General features: G+C 39.9%; 1 protein-coding gene across 3 annotated transcripts in view; it reads left to right on the forward strand.

Annotated features, from left to right (window-relative positions):
* The window catches only part of AGBL4 (AGBL carboxypeptidase 4), a 1,079,895-nt gene that overhangs the window by 458,535 nt on the left and 607,773 nt on the right, over positions 1–13,587 (forward strand). The window lies entirely within an intron of this gene.

Consider the following 13,587-nt stretch of genomic DNA (forward strand, 5'->3'; position numbering starts at 1 on the left):
TGGGTCTTGTTGGTGACTACAGTATATCTTGGAGAGGTAGACCAATGTTCAGAGGGTTTTGCAATACCCAAGATACAGCTGATGATGGCTTAGGGTGGTAACAATAGTGATGAAAACAAGTGGGTGTATTTAAGGGTTAACAAAAGATTGAATCAACTTTGCGATTGGCTAGATGTTGAGGGTTAAAAAGAGGGGGGAGTTCTGGATGACTTCCAAGACATTACATACTCCTGATGTGTAGAGTGACCAACACTCCTGGTTTGCCTGAAACTGTGGGGTTTCCTAGGAAACGGGAATTTACACTTTAGGGTTTCTTATTAATATTATTATTTTTTTGTTATTTTTCAATTGCAGTTGGTATTAGACTTTAGTTTTAAATTGAGAATATCCTGGGAAAACCAAGGCAAGTTGTTCACCCAACTCCTGAGTAAGGAGGCAAAAGTGAAAACTCAGGGAGGTAACTATAAAAGTGGAACAAAAGAAAGACCCAGTGTAAACACTGGGAAAGTAAAACCAAAGTCCACAAGAAACAAATTAGCATAGTCCACTAATACTCTAATCAGTCTTATTAATGCTAATATTATCACTAATAACCCTTGAAAATTTTCCTATAAAGTAATAGTATGAAAGCTATGTTTGCACTTACATTAAGTTTCAAAGTTACCCTCCCATAGGTTAGGGATCACTAAGAAAATCTGAATATTTATATGAAAACTTACAATGGCATTATATTAAAATGTCCATGTAGTATAGTATTATAAGTGTTGGAAAATGTAGTAGAAAGGAATCAGGAATCTAAAAATCTGAGTCCTAGTCTTGGCAATATTATTCTGAGATTTAAATGATCAAAAAAGGTCCATATTATAGAAAAACCTTTGCACACAAAGGTATTTATTATAGGGTGGTTGATAATGACAGAAACTCGAACCAACCTAAATGTCCAAAACCTGGAAAATTATTAAGTAAGTTATAATGAGTCAACTCGATGCAATATTATGCAGGCATTAAAAATAGTTTCCAGGCATTTGTAATAACACGAGAAAATGCTGATGTTATGTAAAGTAAAAAGTAAGGTACAATACCATATATAATTGTTATAGTAGTATGAAACCTACATATATATTAAATACACACACACATATAATAGTGTTAACTGATGTCTTTGGATGGTAGGATTTTTATTTCATTAGAGTTTTTTAAATATTTTTAGAAATTCTACAGTTTTAAATTTGTGAAAAATCAAAGTAATATTTATTTAAAGTAAAATAAATTGTTTGTTAAATGATGCAAAAATTACTTGTATATGATTTGGAGTGAGTCATGTCACTTTTCTGGGACTCAGTTTCCTCATCTTAGTAAAATGGATGTAATGTTCCCTATCCTTCTGATCTTTCATCGTATTGTTGAGATCACTAAAGACACTGGGAGTGAGGGAGAGTGAGAGACATTGGTACATATAGCTCATGTTCTAAAATCAAATTATTATCAAGAGATGAGACAAAGGGACATGTAACCATATCGGTCACCAGTGTCGGTCAGTGGTCTTCTGGAGCTGCACCTATCAGCTTGCAGTAACTGATTATTAATTTTTCAGCAGTTGTGTGAGTTGCTTTTTAAACCATTGATAGCTTGAAATCATCATGTGTTATATCATGGAAATTGGAAAATGCTACAAATCCGTTTAAGTTTAATTAAGCCAGATAAGTTTATTTTAAACTATGAAAGAACACCTGGAGAAAATTTCTGTGGATAAAACCAACTAAAAAGCTCCAGACTCCATTCTCAACTCTCTGGGCATGGGGTCCCTTTGTCAGGAATCATGGCCCAGGCATCAGGGAATTGGACTTCCTGAAGAAGATTCCTTAGGGAGAGAAACCAGAGGGTGCTGAGAAATCATGCCACAGGCAGCGAGGACCCCCATCTGCTACGTCTGCGGAGGTAGTGCTACATCTTAAAGTGACACCAACACCTTTTGAATGTGTGAGAGCCTGAACAAGTGAATGGGACACGTAGAATCTTGCACTCACAGGACTGTGTCTCATTTAGTTTTCCAAAAGGAAACAGGTGGCACACACAGATTAGAATAGTTTGAGGAAGGTTTATTTATAAAGGGACATTGAATTAAAGATGGTTGGTATGTAGAACCAATGAATTAAATGGTTGAATTAAATGAATTAAATGGTAGAATTAAAGATGGTTGGTAAGGCAAGAACCTGGGCTAGAAGCATCAGAATTGTCATTACTCTTAGAGAAGGGAGAAGTTATTGGAACTTAGAGAGTGTTGTATAGAATGGGCTGCTTTGAAAGTAGCAGTGACCTTCTATCAAGAGAAATAGGCAAAATATATTTGTCAATGATACATCTGATAAGGGGTTAATATCCAAAATTTATAAAAGACTCATTCAGCTCAACATCAAAAAAAAAAAAACCAAGTGAAAAATGGGCGGAGGACATGAAGAGACATTTTTCTAAAGAGGACATACAGATGGCAAACAGAAATATGAAAAATGCTCAACCTCACTAATCATTAGAGAAATACAAATAAAAACCACAATGAGATACCATCTCACCCCAGTCAAAATGGCTATCATCAATAAATCAACAAAAAAGTGCTGGCGCGGATGTGGAGTAAAGGGATTCCTCGTGCACTGTTGGTGGGATTGCAGATTGGTGCAGCCGCTATGGAAATTGGTATGGAGGTATCTCAAACAACTGGAAATGGAACTACATTATGACCAAGCAATTTCACTCTTAGGTATCTATCCAGAGAAATCAAAAACACTAATTCGTAAAAAATTTATGCACCCCATGTTTATTGCGGCACTATACACAATAGCCAAGACATGGAAACAACCGAAATGCCCATTGGTAGACGACTGGATTAAGAAACTGTGGTACATTTATACAATGGAGTACTACTCGACCATAAAGAAGAATGACGTCTTACCATTTGCAACGATATGGATGGACCTAGAGAACATTTTGCTAACTGAAATAAGTCAGACAGAGAAAGACAAATATCGTATGATCTCACTGATATGTGGAATCTAAAGAATAGAATAAATGAGCAAACTAATCAGAAACAGTCTCAGATATAGAGGAAAAACTGAGGGTTGCTAGATGGGAGGGGATGGGTATGAGGGAGAAGATGAGGGGATTAGAAAGCACAAATTGGTAACCACAGGTTTGCCATGGGGATATGAAAGACAGTTTGGGGAATATAATCAATAATGTTGTAAAGATTTTGTAGGGTATCAGATGGGTACTTATCTTATCAAGGAGACCACTTCATTGACTGTGTAGATGCCTGACCACTGCAGTGTACACTTCCCCTATAAAATTGTAAGTTTCTTATATATGTGTGTGTGTTTGTGTGTGTGTGTGTGTGTGTGTGTGTGTGTATTATGGTAGGCCAACTGTTATATTAGATTGACCATAAAATATATAATGGATCAAATAAACACAAGTCCTTTTCTTCATCATGAACAAATGGACAGGGTATCTCTTGACTATGTCATCCTATTCAGGGACCCAAGCCGACTGTTATCTTTAATGCATAGCTTTCAGGGTTACCTGGGCATCATCATCATTCCAGCCGCCAGTCGGGGGCAGAGATAGGAAGAGCCTACATGGAAGCTTCGTATTAGCAATCCTGAATGTGGCTCATTACTTTTAGTCCAATTCCACTGGCCAAAATGAAGTTTAATGGCCACATTTAACTTTAAAGAAAATTGCCAAATGATGTCGCTGTGTGGAGAGCATGATCTTGGTAGGTAGCTTGGCAGAGCTGGCTTTACTCCTACCAAAAGGCACTCAGATATTTATTAAATGATTGAATAAATTCCTCCTTAACAGCCTACATCACAAACATAAAAACTTCCCCGATCCTACCAAGAAAATATTTGTATTTGCATTATTTTGCAGCACGTGTCTTCCTCTACCTGAATTAGTATAATCTATACACATACCTTACCTACCACCAACAAATTCCTTGTGCTCTGCATCTAGTATGTGAAGCAGTGAGGTCTGGTGGGAAAAGCATTGGCTTTAGAATAAGACAGCCTCAATCTGAGTCCTAGTTCTTCCACTTACAACGTGTGATTTGGGGTAATTTTCTTGGCCCTCTGAGGCTTGGTGGTTGTTATTGATATTCATGGCCTAGGCTTATATCTTTGGGCCTCGACTAATCTTTTTGATTGTGAATCAACACCTTGAATTTCCCTTCTATTAATGTTAACTGATAAAGATCACAATTCGATGAGATGGGGTTTATTTGGGGCCACATATTTACCTTTTAGGATAATTAAGTGGTTGGATCAGGAACAGAGACCAGGGATTTCCAAGGACCATTTTTTTCCCTTTGATAAATAAAGTCAAAATATGAGCTGACACTTACCTGCTGCTCTACTGAAATTAGGGATTCAAATTCATGGTAACAAAAGAGATAGAGATATGCCTAAAGATTTGTTTTTAAGGGTGTTCATGGCAGCATTTATTATAATGGGGAAACATTAAAAATTAAGTACTCATCAGCAGAGATTGATTAAATATATTTGGTATATCATAGAATGAAGTCATTAAATATCATGTTCTAAAAGAATATTTAAAACACAGATATAAATAGATAGATAGGTAGATAGACATAAACCATAAATTCAAATATCGATGGTTGTTTATCTGGATATTTTGGGTATTTTCTTTCTTTTTTCTGTGTATGTCCCTTTCTGTTATTTTCCAAATGTTGAAAAAGGATATCACTGCTTTTATAACTTAAATTTTATTTGTAATTAACAAACAAAAATTATTGGGGTAGTGCCCTCTGACTTTCTCTAGTCCTTTTATGTAGATCATATTCTTCTTGAGTTTACCATTGCTCAGATTTTCAATGTTGGGAAGGACTTGAATCTAGGATTTATATTCTTGTGCCAGCTAGATCTGGGTTTGATCAGATCTCTCTCTCTCTCATTTTAATAACAGCTTTATTGAGAAATAACTCACACACCATATAGTTTACATATTTAAAGTATACAGTTCAATGTTTTAAAGTGTATGTAGAGTTGTGCAACCATCACTGTGATCAATTTTAGAATATTTTCATAATTCCCCAAAGTGAAAACCTGTACCTATTAGCAGCCACTCTCCTTTCTCCAATCCTCAGCCCTAGGCAACCACTAACCTCCTTTCCATCTATAGGATTGCCTATCCTGAACATTTTATATAATCATACAATATGTGGTTTTTGTGATTGCCTTCTTTCATTTAACATAATCTTTCCAAGGTTCATCCATGTTGTAGCATGTGTTAGTCAATAGTTAATTTCTTTTTATGGCTGAATAATATTCCATTATGTGGATAATACCATATTATAGTCATTCATTGGTTGATGAACCTTTGGATAATTTCCACTTTTTGGCTATCATGAACAATGGTGCTATGAATGTTTATGTACAAGTTTTTGTGGACAAATCTTTTCATTTCTCTTGGGTATGTAACTAGGCGTGGAGCGATTGTGTTGTATGGTAACTCTGCTTAACCGTTTGAGGAATTGCCTGACTTTTTTCCCAAGTGGCGACACCATTTTACATCCCCACCAGCAGTGTATGAAGTCAAATCCTTTTTGATTCCTATATTTTGTTCTCCCATATAGTGTGTACGTTGCATGTGGTATTTGTGGTTTTATGTGTGGATTTATGTGTGTGTGTGATGTATATAGTATGTGTGGGTTTGTGTGTGTATATGTGAGTAATGTGTATATTTGTGTGTGTGTGTGTGTGTGTCTGTGTGTGTGTGTGTGTATGTTCCTGAACACATGCCTCATTTGCGTCGGAGTCAGGGCTAGTGATGCCATTTCCTGCACTTTCCACCCTTTCCAGAGAAATATTCCTGTTGGCCTGAGACAGTTCTTGTTTGGAGCAGCCTGCCTCCTGCTCTGTGGCCTGGCCACCAACAACTAAGCAGGTCTGCTGGTGGGTGCCTGGGTTTCTAAGCTTTGAAAGGGAGAGTTCTCCTGTCTTTTTTAGTAACTACCATGCAAAGTTGTCTGGAATGGGATCCAGTCTTCGAGTTCAGGCTGCCAACTGTCTCTTAAGGTGGTTATTGAACTTAATTACTATGGAGAATTTGGGAGAAGACAAAATTCCTGCCCCTTTTCTTCTTGATCCCTCTCTCTGGAACCACCTACTACTTACTTCCAGGATCTACTTGCCAGGATCTACTACTTACTTCCTTGGGTGATTAAGCAATTTATATAATTTTTCTAAGCCCCCATTTACTCAGATATAAAATGGAGCTAATATCCATCTTATGTTGTTTTTGTGGGAATTAAAGTTATGTGATTCCCCCCAAATATTGTAGCTATAAGCATTAGTGTTTCAATTTGCCCTTTTTTTTTTTTCCATAAAAATTCTGCATCATCTGTAGAACTTAATGCCTTTCCATGAAAGTTTGCTTTTATTGTCAGGACTATATTTTCAACCCATTCCAGAAATCTTTATTTAATATAAAAATTTAATAAGGATACTTGGATCATAAGAAGAATACTTACTGTTCCTTGGCTCATGATCAATAATATCAAAACAATAAAATTACTTAACTTGAACCCAGATGTGGTTTAACATAAGGGAGTTAGGAGGGAAAAAAGGGAAAATCTCTGTTCAAAATAGCACATTGTTCTAAAACCCCAGTCATGTAAAGAAGATGTAACTGAAATAGAAGGGATTAACTCTCACTCACTCTGGTGAGGAGAAAAGGAACAATTAAAATGAATATACTAGGGAGAATATGATTTTTATTTCAATATTTCCAGTATATTTTCCTCCAATTACATGCTGAATAGAGTTCTTTACTGCAACTGAAATCCCAAGATAGAGTTTAAAAAGAGTGACTCGTGGAAGATAAAGGCAGCTCTCTTTTGCTGGGTGGAGGGTAGGTTTTCCTGACAGAAACAAAGAAAATGAGAGATTCAATGTCGGGGGAGGTATGTAGTTCTGAGTGAACCAACAGTGATAAGTCCCTAGTAGCTCTACCCTTTGTCAAGCTTCTCTTTCTAAACTGGATAGTATAAAAAGATTCTTTATACACTGCTTCTTGAGAAGGCATGTAGGTGTGTGTAGAGGATGGTGGGGGAGAAGGGGAACAAGAGAAGAAAGTAGCATTTTAAGATTCCTAATAGATGGCATAGACTTTCAGAGTTAGAAGAGATCTTAACGATCCCCTGGTCCTAACTCTTAATGAACAAATGATAAAAGTGAGTCTCAGAGAGGAGAAATTGTTTTCCTGTAGGCACGTAGCAAAGAACTATGTCTAGAACTTGGGTCTCTCCCAGCCCAGAGCCAGGCTCCTAAGCGGAGTAGCTTCGGAGTTGTTTGCTTCAGTTCTGTGAGTGAAAGAGATCTGCGGACAGACAGACCCAGGTGCAAATGCAGGCTCTGCCTGTTGTCTATGGGGCCCTGGACAAGTTCCTTAAGGTCCCTATGCCTCAATTTCTGTGTATATAGATGATCATGCCCAGCTTTTCGTGTGGTTATGAAGACTGAGTGAGAGAAGGAGGGGTGAGTCACCCAGTGCAGCAAGTGGCACCCCCTTTGCCTACCTGCTGCCCTTGAACTTAGAGGTTACTGTCGAACGTGACCGGGCCTGGCTAGCTGTCCAGCGCCTCTCAGCCTCTCCTCAGTGCCAGTGCTCCCGGGCCAGTGCTGTGAGAGCCACGTCCAGGCGGTCGGATCTCTCCCACGGCACAGCTGGTTGCTCACTCTGGCCTGCGCAGCACATTTGTACACCCTCCACACACACATTACCTACAACTCAAGTCTGCAAAGGTCAGGACCCAAATGCGGACTAGTCCTTTCTTCAGTCTGATCAAGGCATCCAGATGTTTGTTGTGATTGGAGGGATTTTGTAGACCACACTGCCGCCCCCCCACCATGTCATCCACCCCTGTTTCCAAGGCTATTTCGGGAGATGAACACTGGCTGTGAAATGTGCCTGGACCTGAGTGGTTCTTTCTCTGCCTGCTCCAAGTTGTCTCTCTAAAAAGGACCATGTGTCAACGTGGTTTTTCCAGACCAGGTTTGCAACCTTTCAAAAGTGGTTTGTGTTAGTTCTTCCTCTCTCCTTTTCTTTTCTGCTCTCCTTTCTTCCCTGTGTTTATTTGAAAAAATACCGAAGGCAAAGACTCTTGCTGAATATTCTAGGCATTGGGTATGTCATCGTATCTGGGATTTACAGCTGAACGGGAATCTATTTATAATGAACCTAGATAAGTGGTACGTATGCATAGGGTGCTAGGGAAGCAAAAAAGAAGGTGACCAGTTCTGCACAGGCTATTAGGGAAAACTTCTCTGCAAAGGTGGCATTTGAGTTGAGTCTTGAAGAAGTTGAAGTCTGTGAACTTAGCAAGCTGCATGGATGGGTGTCTGGGCCAAGGGAAGAGTATTGCAAAGGCCTGAGAAAGCATGGTGTGTTTGGAAAATCCTGAGCCATTTGGGCTGGCTGGGATACGGTGAGCTGGGAATTGGAAAGAGGGCAGAGCCTGAGTGCTGTGGTAGACAATGAGTCTAGAAAATCAGGTTAGGAACAGATCGTTGGCTGTGAGCTTCTTGAGTTGGAGACAATATCGTCTTCTCCCTCAGAGAGCCAGAAGCACAGTAGACAGACGCCCTGTGGATGCTGTTAAGGTGGTCACCACTGAGTCACCACTGGCTTTCTTCTGAATGACTGTAGTGATCTTCTGCGGGTCCTCTGCTTCACCCTTGCACCCCCGCAGTCTGTTCTCTACAGAGCTGCTGGAGCGAGAGAGCTGCTGGAGCGATCGTTTTAAAACACAAGTCTAGTGGTTACCAGAGGGGACGGGGGGAGGGAGTGGTAGATGAGGGTAAAAGGGGTCAAATATATGGTGATGGAAGGAGAACCGACCCTGGGTGGTGAACACACAATGTGATATATAGATGATGCATTACAGAATTGTACACCTGAACCCTATGTAACTTTACTAGCCATTGTCACCTCAGTATATTCAATAAAAATTTGAAAAAAAAAACAGGGGTCAGACCATATCACAGCTCTGCTCACCTCCTTTCTTACTCCTTTCCTCCTTGCTCACAGGGGTCCAACTGCGCTGGCCTCCTTGCTATTCGACGTGCCAGACTCACTCTTGCCTTAGGCTTTTGCACTGGCTGTTCCCTTTGCCTGGGAAGCTCCTACCTCAGATACCCAGATAGCCTCTCGCTCCCCTCCTTCACGTCTTTGCTCAGATTTCTCCTCAGTGCCAGCTACCCTGGACAACCACTAAAACTTCAAAGCACCCCCACCGCAGCTCTCCTGATGCCTCTCATACTGCCCTACTTTGTTGTCCTTATTCATACTCCTTATCATATTCTAACAGACCTATATAATTTCCTTTTTAAAATGATGTTTGTTGTTTATTGCCTGTCTTCTCCTGCTAGAATGTAAGTTTCCCAAAGATAGGGAGGGATCTTTGCTTTGTTTATTGATGTGTCCCAAGTACCTAGAACAGTGCTTGGCACATAATAGGTGTTCACTAAATATTTATTGTATGACTAATAAATATTTGCTGAATACCTCCTCATTTTATAAATATAAAATGCTGGACATTTTACAAATATAAAAGTTAATAAGACATTTCTCTATGCTTAGGAAATTTGCAGGCCGTTATGGAGTAAGGATTGGTCACGTCCCTCTGTTTTAATACAAGGTGTATGGAAGGCCATGTGAGACGATGCTGTGAACATCACAAAGAGAGAGCTCACTGTGAATTCGGGGCCCTTATGTTCTTTTTGAGGGTTAGAGTAGTAGAATGTGAAAAGGGAGCAAGCAGGGATCTGTTCATCAACAACAACATGGATTGCAGAAAAGAGGAAGATTTCAGGAGTGCCAGGCATCGCAATGGCCAGCTTGGCCTAAGTTTGGAGAAGAAGTTACCACAGCCATGAATATTAAATGGTTGTTTAAGGTCACACAACCTAATCAGGAGTCTTATGGGATCAGAACTCAGCTTCGTATCCAGGAAGATACTGATTGTTATACAGATTTCTACATAAACCATATCTTTCAGTCGATTCATAAGAGGGTTTGTGACTTTAAAACTTTCAGAATATGCTAAATAAGCTTAGCAGTTCAACTGGACATAAGTTTTCTTACTTCATGCTACAGGCTGCCTTTCACTGTAAGGTGAGGCTGCACCAGGCTGTAAGCTGTTTGGTTGAATTGGTTCTCACTTGGGAAAAAAGAAGGGACATTATCAGTGATCAGACACACCTGAGAAAGTTCCCTCTGGCAGATTGGAGGATGCCTTTTTCAATAGGCCAGGGACCAATTAGGAAACTGTTGCTGTGTCTCAGGTGAAAAATGATGAGGATGGGAACCAGGAGTGTGGCAGCAGGGGTGGCCAGGAGGTATAAACACATTGGTAAACATGGTACTCATTGTATGCTTGCCATGTATCAAGCACTAGTGTTGGTGCAGAGAATACAACGGTGAGAAAAAAGAGATATTGTTCCTGCTATTAGGACATTTAGAGTCTAACATGAGGCACAAATATTACTTGAATAATCCTGAAAACGAATGTGTAATTGTAAAATTTGATAAGTACTATAAAGGCAACATACACGTTTCAAAGTAGAGTTTGCATTTAAGGAAGGACTTAGTGACTGAGGAAAGAGAGCAGTGTTTGGGGAAGATGGTGAAGTGTTTGTTTAGGGGGATAGTAGAAGGCGGCTCTCTTCCCAGAGACAGGCAGAAGTTTAAGTAACGGAGGAGAGACAGGTTTGCGGTGAAGGAAAGCAAGCACGTGTCCATTTCTGCCCAAGAGCCTGTGGGACACCCAGGTAGAAAAGTCCAGCTGGCTGTTGGGCATATAAATATCTCTGGAGCTCGGGAGAGATACCAAGGAGAGAGACTGAGATTTTGTTGTTACGAAGACGTAGGTGATGGGCCAAGGCACCTCCCGAGCTGTAGCGTCATGTGGGAAGAGGCTGCCCCTGCCTTCCATGGCAGCTCCAGCCGACATCATTACAGTTCTGATCATTAACTATTCAACAGAGTTTGCAACAGATAAAAGCAATTTTGTCTAATTTCCCTAAATATTAATATTTTGCGCACCTTAGTCCTTTCATTATCATAACTGTTTATTCAAGTTAGCTATTAAACACTCTGATTTGTCAGGATTTGGGTTTTTTGTTTTTGTTTTTGTTTTTTGTTTTTTTGCATTTGCTGTCATGATTTTGCATTGAGGCTGGAGACGTGAAGGAGTTGAAGTGTTTGGCACTAACAGCCTGCTTTTGCTCACTCTTGCATCGCCTGTAGTTTCCGAAAAGGAAAGGAAGGGTATGAACTTTGTTAATGGATGGATCTGGGATTCATTTCTAGCTCTCTTACTTTCCAGCTATGACAGAGGAGTTGTTTAATCTTTGCGAGCCTTGGTTTTCTCATCTCTAAGCTGCAGGTAAGGTTATCTTGGGAATTAAAAAGCGATAACATAAAACACTCCATATAGTGCCTGGCACTTAGGAAGTACTCACTAAATGCCCATTTGCTATGAATTCAGTTTTTAAGGTGATGGATCTTTTTTCACTGAGCCTTCCTCACTGTCTCTCAGCGCCCACTGGCTCTAGATTGGCTGGGACCCAGCAAGCTGTAGGAGAGTCAAATGTGATTCCTGGTGGCCACTAACCCTTGTAGCCCCAAGGAGATGGAGCATTTGTCTGGGCTTACTCTGTAATCTATGAGAATCTAGTTTGCTTAAGTCATAGATGGCCCACACCGGGGCTTACTGAAAATGACCTCCCGGTGAACCGAATTCTGCGAGCTGTGCCAGTGTGAGCGTGAGATCCCAAAGCCAATTTGGCAGCTTCTCTAATTTCACTCCACCAGGACATCCTGTCCTCGTTAAGGTAAGTGGGGTCAGCTTGAATCAGTCCCCCCTCGGGACTAGTGGAAATCTGTGATTAATCTGCCTGACTGGAAGCCTTCTCTGCCTGGTTCTGTCGGATTTTGTTCTGGCAATCTCATTAGCATATATCTTTGCAGTTGCTTGTGGTTCTTTCCTTTCTAAGAATGGGATATCAAACAGAGCATTATGACATACAAAATAAGAAAATTTCTATTTCTTCATTATCTGTTTGGTTTCACACATGTTTTCTATTGCAATATACAGAATAGACAAAGTCTCTGATTTTGAGGATGTTACAATTAGTGGGCAGGAAAGAACTTAAATTATTCCAATATTTAAGGCAGGATTTGTGCCTAAGCCTCTTGTGTATTCCTCCTTGCACGTAGCTGGTGCCCAGTAAATTCTGGTTGTTTGGATGAATAAATGAGTGGGTGAAAGGAGCCAATAATAATGAGTCTTAGGGTCTTCATTTTCTGTAAGCATATTTGACATCATCTGACTATTTTGTTTTCCTTTTCATAACTTTCCCTCGATCTTCTCTTAGAGATAACAGATACGAATACACATTTGTAGTGGACACACAACCACACATACTCTGTGGATGCTGGATCTTACACAGGAACCTGATTAAAAGCTTCAGCGGTACAATGTTCTACCACCCCATCCCAACCTGACCTCCTTCTACTACTATGCTGTGAGCACCTTTTGGACAATGACACCCCCCACTCCAGGGTAGAGACTGTGTCTGAATCATCTCTGTCCAGTACATGGCCTGCCATAGAGCCTGTCCTATGTCAGTTAGGTTGTGCAGCAGAGAAAAATTGAGATTTTTGGCAGCGCTGAATTCCAGGGCCGTGTGGAATTTTGGTGTGTTCACACCAGATGTGTGAGCTTTCAAACTCCTTCTCCAGTTTTCTGTCTCTCCCAGTTTTCTTCTGTTTGCTTACTGATGGCTAAAGTCCCTTGAATGGGTACATAGCTACCTTTTCAATATAGACTTATAGGTGAAAAAGAAGAGGGCCTAAACTTCCTAAGAAAGTGTCAGTGATACAGATTTATATCACCTCAGTAATATTTTCTGAACATACACTATGTGCAAAGCGTATTTGGTTCTCACAATTGGCCTTTGGTAGAATAGCAAATAATATTTCCACTTTATAAATATGAAAGTTGAGATCCATAAAAGTTAAATGAAGCCCAAAAACACACAATGATTTAATGGCAGAACCTGTATTATAGGTAGAGAAAGACCATAAAGTAGTGGAAGGGCAGAGAATTAAGGATTTGATAAAACTCAATACAGAATTTTCTGGTATGTCAGTTTTTCTATGGGTTTCCCTGGGTTGGTTTCTCAGTTAGTTTTAGGAAACACTAATGCTTATTTTTAGGGACAAAATTCTAGCACACAACAAGTTCTGGGCAAAATCATGAAAACAACATAGAATTTGTGTGGCATGTAGCCTACGTTACAGTAGTCTTCTTTGGGCCTGTGTCTTGAACCCAGTTCCTCCAAATCTGGTCCTCAGGCTCTGACCAGGGCTTTTTAAAGTATCATCATTCTCATTTTCATTGCCATGCTTACTCTTTGCAATCATCATCAATAGCATACATTGCTGTCAGAATCAATGAGCAGATATCAAAGTGAAAGAGAATATAGGAAAGAACTGCTCAATAACTGG

This window comes from Rhinolophus hipposideros, assembly GCF_964194185.1.
Source record: "Rhinolophus hipposideros genome assembly, chromosome: 8".
Classification (NCBI taxonomy): Eukaryota; Metazoa; Chordata; class Mammalia; order Chiroptera; family Rhinolophidae; genus Rhinolophus; species Rhinolophus hipposideros.